We start from the raw sequence: 9203 nt of genomic DNA, 5'->3' as shown, positions 1-9203 counted from the left end.
AAAGAGAACGCGTTAGTATGTCCAAACCAGTAATCAGATTAAAGTTACTTGTCCAAGTCACTCTGCGTTACTATTTTGTCATTAATAGTAAAATATATATTTGATTTGAGTGAAGCCACATAGCCACGTATGCAACAATTAAGTCGCGTTTCAGATAGAATCCCGTCACGTGTTACATAGATAATATACTATATATATTATATATATATATATAATATATATGTATATATATGATATATAATATAAATAGACCTACCACGCAGCGACACAAACAACAGGAGAGAGAGAGGATTCTACTTACTAGTGCCGCATATCAAGCCGTTAAATAGACCTCTCAGGAAGACATGGTCTGGAGGATTTTTTTACATATAAGAATGATGGAGAATAAGAAGGCCACACACTTAGTACAATGAAATGTGGAACACCCTCACCATAGGCTCACCTCAAATTGATCTGAAAGATCCACATTACTGTGAAAAACACCCCAGAAAAACAAATGTAGCTTCATCGTCCTCCACCTTTCAATGTGAAGTTATTTCTTCATTCTTCTGTCTTTTTTTAGATTAATTATTGAATATTGTAATACTTTTGCATTGAAATGTTTCTTCCCTTTGCAGTTTTTGATCCCATTAATAATTGTTGTCAGAATCCCTTTCATTCTTGTTCTCTATTCAGCATATCCTGACAAGCAGACCTGTGTTCTCACCATCTCATTGAAGTTGCTCCACTACGTGGGCTGGTGAAAAAAGCGTTAGCATGGTCTAATATGTATTCCTGATCACATCAGGAGGTTGTATGGGCACTAAAGACACTCTCAATGTATCTTTAGTGCATTTACTCCTTTTGGTTAAGTGCTTTCTGGTTACAGTACAGCTAATACGAGGTAAAAAGGGATCACAGAGTGCACTATAATACTCCTCAACTTATGGTTTAAGATATAAATATTTTTGATACATGTTGAGGAGTTGAGGATGAGTTGCTGTTGCTTAGATAATGAGTTGGGCCCTTAGATCTACGGCATACAACTACATGTGTGTAACCCTGAGGTTATCAGTGATGTATGCTGTTTGTCTTTTAAAATCTGCCACCCCCTGTCATCTGAAAACTACTCCTACCGTTCCACTGCAAGACGATGTATGATTTAGAACAATAGCAGTTCATCTCAAATCTGTCTGTGCTTAAATCACAGGGCTGTGCATCTTTCTCAATGTTGGAGGAGTGGAAACGCAAGAAGAAAAGTTGTGGGTGCCAAGTTATTGGACTTGGAGGAGTCGGTTCCCTACTGACAGAAGGCCCAGGGCTTTTGTTGTGAAAATCTTTGCGATGTGAATGGGCCAAAAAAAGAAGAAAAGAAACTCAACTCCCACTATCTCCTTGTCTGGATGCTCTTTTTGGTGTTGGATTTTTTTGCCAGAGAGCTGAGTATGATAGAGTGGTAGTGTGTATACTAACGGCACTGAGTGTGGATACCAGCATCAAGCAGTGACAACAGCTGTAATCTCTTTTTCTATTGAAGCGCCGGTCCTGAGGCAAGAACTTTTTCTAGTACACTTTCCCTGTGTATTCTGACACAAAGCTAGGCTTAATCAGATCACCCCAAATGGATTGAACAAGGATCCTGTCTTGACTTGAGCCACTTTCGGGATATGCAGGCCGCTCTGTTTACCTTACAGGGGAAGGTTGTTGGGGCATTACAACGATCAAGTACAGTAATCTGTGATATGATGAGAAACATCGCTTCAGTAGAGTGCACATCTCTGCCAGGTGGGTCTAGAAAAGGGAAAAAAAGAATAAATAGTTTCCTCTCTGAAACCAAACCCATGCACTTGTTGTTGTGGTCTGGGGCGGTGCCCCTCCCACCACTTGACCGGCACAGCTGGAAGGCATTTCACTAATGAAGCTGCAGGCTTTATATTCTCCAGCCTTCCACTCAGTCCTCGCCAGATCGTCAGCTCACAAACCGGGAACGAATGCGTCATCGAAAGCGCGCCACAATCTTGCCACCCTGTGACAACGTCTTGTCAGCTTCAGCCTCTCTGACACTCTGGATTCCCTGTGACCTGCATTCCGGCCTCGGCCTGCTCCAGCCTGCCAACCATTCCACCAACCTGCTCACAACGCTGCAACCCCTGCTTCTCTAGAAATAAACACTGTTGAACCTTTTCTGCTGGGTTCTGCTCTCGTGTCCAGCACCACAACCAACATGACACGTTTAATTCCGTGGGCACTCTACGGGATGAATTATTGATTAGATACAGTGGAGCTTTCAGGAGCTAATGACGTGGTAAATAGATAAATCAGAGGATGAAAAGTCAATTGGATTTACATTTGCTTTATCGCCAGAACCAGAACTCTGCTTACGGCTGAATCTAAAAACACTTTTCTTGTAGAATGCCACAGTGTAGTATTCAATTCTAGAAGTCACCAGTCAGGAGCATAAAACATGGAATAATGAATAAAAACAGCACTGCTAGTGAGTTGTAGCTCTGACTTTCATTACATTTTGGGAAACACGGAGACATTTTTAACCACTAAAAGACAACTGATTTTCTATTTCTCCTCAGTAATGTGCTACACACACAAACTAATAAATGTCAGTATGAGAAAAACTGTTTAGCTGTTTAGATAACTTGTCTCAAGTCCATTTACAGCGCCGTGTAGAGAGGCTGGGCCCATAGTCTGACAGATTATAGGCAGTGGCAAGACAGCAGCTTCAATAAAGCATCAAAGGAAGCATAAGGATGAAGCAGAGGCAGATGAACGGCTCAGTGTTGCTGTACCAAGTCTTAAGTCCGATTAGCAAGGTACATATATATGAGTGCTATAGGAGGAAAGATGTCTGCCGGCAGTTGAACGCTGACATTTCAAGCAACCCAAGACACCCATTCATCTTCAAAAAGCTTAAAACACCGTTATGTAAGATAGTCCAAGTGTGAATTTATGGAGGTACGTGACAGGAAGATATAGAAAGAAAGCATCACTCTGTTAGCTTTTAGAGCTTGAATTTAGTGAAACTCTGTTGCTGCAAAGTCTGGCAGAAAATTGTTCTAAAAAGGAGGAGATAAACCTTTTGGCTCAGTGTTATACCTTTTTTCTAATAACAAATCATTAAGTAAAAAGAAGTCAGATTCTAATGATCTTCAATCATGTTCATAACATTAATGATGGTCCATCTGGAGTAAAATAGACCATAAAGCAGGAGTAAGGGGACTAGGATGTTTTAGGCCTGGGCTTCCATGTGATTGACTGGTTGTTCGAGCATTTCCCTGCGTCTCCACGGCGATGTCAGTCCTCTGTGGTCCAAATATGGTCATTTCCGTTCAATCGTTGCAAAAACAAGGTGGGGACAGACATAATCCAACATGGCAGCGGACAATTTGTCACACTCTAGGCTTTAAAAACACAGGATTGTCATGATGTCAAAACTACATACACTTAAAGTCTGTGGTGCAGTGTGTAAAAGAAGTAATAATTGTCTTCCTTGCCTCTCTTTTCCATTTTATAGTTCAGCGAACCATGTCAAACAGGGAACGAATGAGCCAAAGCCAGCAACAGGGGGTGAGCCCCATGCAGCGACTTAATCAAATAAGTGCTCAGATCATCTTCATATGACTTGATCCGCAGTCGTATGTATAAATGGCCCCTATTGACCTTTTGACCATGGCCTGTTCAGAGCGGCTTGCGACGAGAGAACAACACACCGACAGCAGCGCATCTGCACTAAGTGGCCGTCCATTTCCTCTCACATTAGAGTCCGGACAAAGGTAAAGGTTTTTTTTTTTTTTTCATCTCTCATTGTGCTCCACACCATCTCAGTCTTTCATCTAACCAGTGACTGGATCAATGATGCATGTGGGCTAAGCGTGCTTTTCTTGCTGCCGATACGAGGTGTTTGTGTGTAATGACTGTCATCACAGTCCTTCATTTCTCTCCAACGTTGTCAAGATGAAACTTGTGTTTTATTTTTTTAAATGTATTTAGTAAATGTATACCCGAGGTGTGGCTATACATCAACTTAGCAAACGTGTCTCTAGTTAAGAACACCTTTTAAAGCCTCATTCGTTGAAGTTGAGAGACCCTTGTGCCGCGCGCGGTACAACACGATGGCGATGATTAAACCTTCTTTCTCAACCAGGTCTTGACGAGGCAAAAATTTGTTATTAAGTGAACCTGACATGAAGATGCTTTGTTCTGAACTGGTGATGCATATTTAACATTATGGTGGGAGGGCCCTTATTTCTTATCTTTATCAAAAATAAAACCATTTGGTGGTGTTCTCTGCTCATGATTCATTATTTCCTCCATCTTTATAATTTGTTATCTTGCCATGTTTGTCATGGTCTCGTTGCATCACGGTACAGTGACATCTGATAACTGATAACAGTGAATATCTGATAACTAAATACCTGACAAACCCCCGGGGACACTTTGGGGGGAGCTCCAATTAGCCGGCCTGCTTCGCTGGGGACTCCTCTGTGTATTTCCCTGTTCTGCATTTGCAGTATGAGATATTTTACTTATTAACCTACCCGGTGATTTGGGGAGGCAGCTGTACTGTAACTGTGGAGGATGTGTGGAAGAAAGTAATTTGATTATTGCAGCACCGTGTTTTGCCTGCAGCTGTTTTGGATCAGTTCTTTTCCAAATGGGCTTGTCTTACCCTCCCCCTCTTGCATCCACACATAAGTCCCACCATGATTCAGGTAGAATGGAATAGAGGGCTGATTAATATGCATTGGATGTGGAAACGGTGTCTTTACGAGGCACGGGGGTGCTTTTGATGTATTTGATGAGCGTTTGCCTTTTGAGCTTTAAAACAACAAACCACACGGTGACTTTGACTGGTTTGATGTTTTCTTTGTATCTGTAGCTTACATTCGTACTGTTGACCCTATCCAGCGTATTGTGATTTACCCTCATCACCAGGTGCTGCTGAAACACTGCATTTCCATTAAAGGAATGGGTCTCATCAAATATTAAATTGTGCTAAGATGCTCTGTTGGGCTGCTGCCATGGAAATATGGGCCGTCATTTGTTCTCCAAACATTATCTGCTTCTAATTTCTGAATCATTATCTGCTCGCAACAGAGGCAGGGAAGGTGCTTCTCATATGCGTGGGCTAATGGCTTTTCCATTCATTGCTGCCTTCCTCAGAGTGCACAGACATGAACCGCCATACTTCAAAGAGAGCGAGACGTTATGGTTTCGGATGGTTTCTCTAAAAAAAAACGAAGAGAGAGAACTTCATGAGGCCGTGTTCGCGGGGGAAATTGGGAGGTGGAACCCGACTCGCCCCGCTGTCTGCGGTGGTCTCAGATGTTGTTTCCGTTTCTGTCACTTCATGTCTTATTAATTAACCCTGTCGGATCCTTTCAGGGCACTCAGCAGCAGAAGCACGTTACCTTGGGGGCCACAGATTGCACTTCCTCTCAGTGTGTGCAGGTGTGAGCGGAGAGTACTCGGACGGTGGGGTGACATCTCATATTTACAACTCAACATCAGGAAACTACAGGCAGAACATCTTCATGATCATCTTCAACTTCAAGGATATGTATGCAGTTTTCAGATTTAGGTTGTCGAAATAAATACAAGCAGAGTGGAAGATGAAGAAGCATAATGGGTTCCTCACTAAGCACTAAGGAGTAAAAACACAGGAAATTGAGCTCCTGCATTAAGTATACTTCTCTGCAGGGATTCATTTGAATTATTATCATTGCAAATGCTCCAGTAATATGATTCTGTAAAGTCTAAAGTCCTTATTTTCACAGTAAGCAGCTTTTATAGCACATTTTTAAAACATCACAAATGTGACGGTCTCTGTAGATTCTACTGTTTTTATTCAATATTGACTCCAGAGCTTTGGCCTTTGCGAAACCCTAAATTGCATTTTATAACACTTATTTGAAGCAGATGGGCAATTCTGGTTGGTGTGTTCTTATTTATTTATTTATATATATATCGTCTGTTCTCTCGAACCATTCGTTTGGAGCGCTCACACTTTGCAAAACATGTAGCTCCCCACTCACGGTGGGGGATACAGGAGGTACTTTTTCTTTCCTACTCGCAGGAGACACGAACTGTCCCCTAGGCAGTAAATAGGCAGAAAAAACCTTTGACATTTAATTAAATTCAAAAGCTCAAGCTGTCAGACATTGGGTACGGCCCTCCCCTCCTCTGGTCCTAATGGATGCTTGTGGTCCGTAATGCCTTGGTGCCAGATCCACTCTGTCAGCTCTGGGGAGTGATGCTGAAAAATGGGGCTTTGTCAGATGTGCAGATGAATCTGCATAGTCAGACAGAGACGTCAAATTGTCTGAGGAAAAGAGCGTGTCTGAGAATCATTAATCAACTCCGAGGGTTGAGGAAATGGTCATGAGGCCTCCGTGCACAGTTTGAATTCAATTTGGAAAAGCATCCATGTGACGGGCTAAACCAAGAGGTGTACCGAGTTCAGTCTGTCAGAGGGAATCCTTTGGACCAAGACGAGGTGGCCTGGTGAAGGCTTGAAGAGCACGAGTCTGCAGGCGGCACCTGGATAAAGTCACAGCGCCGGTGCCTTGTCACGTGGCGAGCCACGTGTCGCTCTAACGGCGTGATAAAGAGCAGCTGTGCTCCACGTGTAATGACCACCCCTTCTCCAGCCTCTTGATGGTCTGCGTTGTTTCGTCATACCGGTCCGCTGATGGACGTGTAGATAAGAGGCTCGCATTTAGCAGCGGTCTATCGGATTCCAGGGCGAGAATGGGAATCCAATTACCACTTCATTCTATCATCACAGGGGCGTGTGAGTGGGATAAGCGACTGCTGAGGAGAGACAGTCTTAAAAGGGTCAAGCAGTCAATGTTAAGCTACAACTGGCCATCATTTTTAAATAACAACAAAAGGATCCTAATGGTAAAACCACCGTGGACTGCATGACTTAGAAAATGTGGAATCTCCCACTACTCTCATCTCGTGTGAAGCAAAGTCAACATTGTTTTTTGCTTTACTTTTGCAACATAACTGCAGAACTTGCCTTGGGCCAATGTTCATCTATTCAACAGAACAAACTCATTTGAGACCAAAATCACGATATTTTCCTTGACCTAAAGGTCCACGACACGTCCAACCGTGGTTGTTGAGGGGTACCCACTACCAACTTCATGGTACTCTCTTACATTTACTTTCTTTTAGCTCTGTTTTGCTCTCCACCAACCACTGAGGGAAACACCCGGCTCTTTAGCAGCTAAATGGAACGCTGTGCTGTTTTTCAACACAATCAAGGGTGAAAAGTGGAAGCCCTTCAAAACATGTTGAAGAAATCATGATATTGAGAACTGCCTCTTGAAGGCTTTGGTGCATGAAGCTTTTGAATAGCAGGAAACTGCTGCAGAATAAATGAAGGTGTGGAAGGGATGTTTTCTCCTACATCTCGCTGCAGATAATAATAATATTCATCAATTTATTATGATGCTTCATACCTGAATAACAGTGTAGAAGTCATTCAAATTTCTTATTAACACTTCATCTTTGAATATAGTTGGACGTCTGTGTGGAATTCAAAGAACCCCCCCCCCCTTCCAGGCATTCCTGAAATATTGAGTTGAGAATATATTGGACGGACAAACAACCTGAAGAAATGATGCCTCTGGGCACATGTGCATCAAGACAAATAACAAGCAAGTCACCAAAAGCCTGCAATCTGTGAACAAGATGTATCTTGATAAGACCTATAAATGATGCACATTCATCACGTTGAAGTTGGACAACTCCATGGCGATCACAAAGGTAGTTGTCGGTGGTTTCGGACCCCTCCGACACAAAGCGGTTTGAAGATGAGTTGGGGTCTTTTAAACTGACTGTACACTTTTTAAAATCTCAAAACTCACACTTTCAAATTTGGAAACAAATAATTGGCTGAATCGAAGGACATCTATATCAGTTGTGAAACTGATCAGTTGCTTAGCAACAGTGTGGGTATTGGCACCAACAGGTCTTTTTCCAGCCAACAGTCTTTAAAGCTTTCCTATGGGAGGCTACACAACATACAGCAGAAATTTCTGAATGACAAATAGATATTGCTGAGTATGATGATTGAATTTGGAGTTATGTTTCCATTTGATAGACCACTTCTGAAACATCTGTCAGTTTGAGATAAAAGGCGCAGTCATCGTTCACTTAAGCTTGTCAGTGTTAAATCAACACTAAACGAAGTATTAACAATTTAACTCGGAATAAGTGTGAAATAAATCTGCTCAGTGTTACATTACACAACTTACATTGTATTTTCAACCCATAGTTTTTACATTTTAGCCCAGTGGGTAATCAGGGGTTATGTCATGCTGAGGGACACTAATATGGGATATGGAGCAACAACCTTGTGGTTAACGACACACCCTCTTCAATCCATGTGCCACAGTACGTAGAGTTAAACCCAACACCAAGAAGTGTGACACTGTACAGTTACATTTCAAACCTATCAAAGAGTTATTTTAACTCTACTAAGTGTTACAAATTTAACTGATCTTGACTGGATAATAACTCCAGCTCCTTTGTACAATTAAATCTGTAACAGTTGAATCAGCTTTTGGGGAAAATGAACTCTAAGAATTTTTCATTGTACAAACAAATTGCATAGTTTGGAGTTTCTTTTAGCTCTATTCTGTTTTCAGCGTCGATTGTTGCTGAAACAACAACATGATTCGGAGTAGAACAAGTTCTATAAAAAAATCTTTTGACATTTTTTGACAAACAGGTATATTCTTTCTTGCCTGTGATTTCTTGCAAATGGTTGGATGTATATTACTTAAACTTTAAACGTTTCATGTAAATTATCTGATAATCCATCTAGCTCTTTGCCCTCCATCACTGTCAAACGCCTTCCAGCATTTTGGGGAGATTAATTACGCGGCAGTCACTGAATAAGCGATCACTTGTCTGATTGATGCTCTCTCCATTTAACTCTGTAACAGCAGGAAGAAATAACAGAATAGAGGAAGATGAAGGTGCAATTACTGCACCCTCCAACGGACCCATCATCAGGTGCCTTCAGATCCATTATTCTCATTCTACAGGGAAAGTCATTCAGGGCTGAAGAGGCACTGATTGCATTGCTCCAAAATGCAACTCTGAATCTATGGGAATGCCATTATGGCAAGAAATAAGCCAGAGTGTGAATAGACTCTTTACAGTGACAGGATGTGGCCAATTAAACTATTCCAAAA

The sequence above is a fragment of the Pungitius pungitius genome, chromosome 18 (assembly GCF_949316345.1).
Source record: "Pungitius pungitius chromosome 18, fPunPun2.1, whole genome shotgun sequence".
NCBI lineage: Eukaryota > Metazoa > Chordata > Actinopteri > Perciformes > Gasterosteidae > Pungitius > Pungitius pungitius.
Note: the sequence above shows the minus strand (reverse complement) of the source record.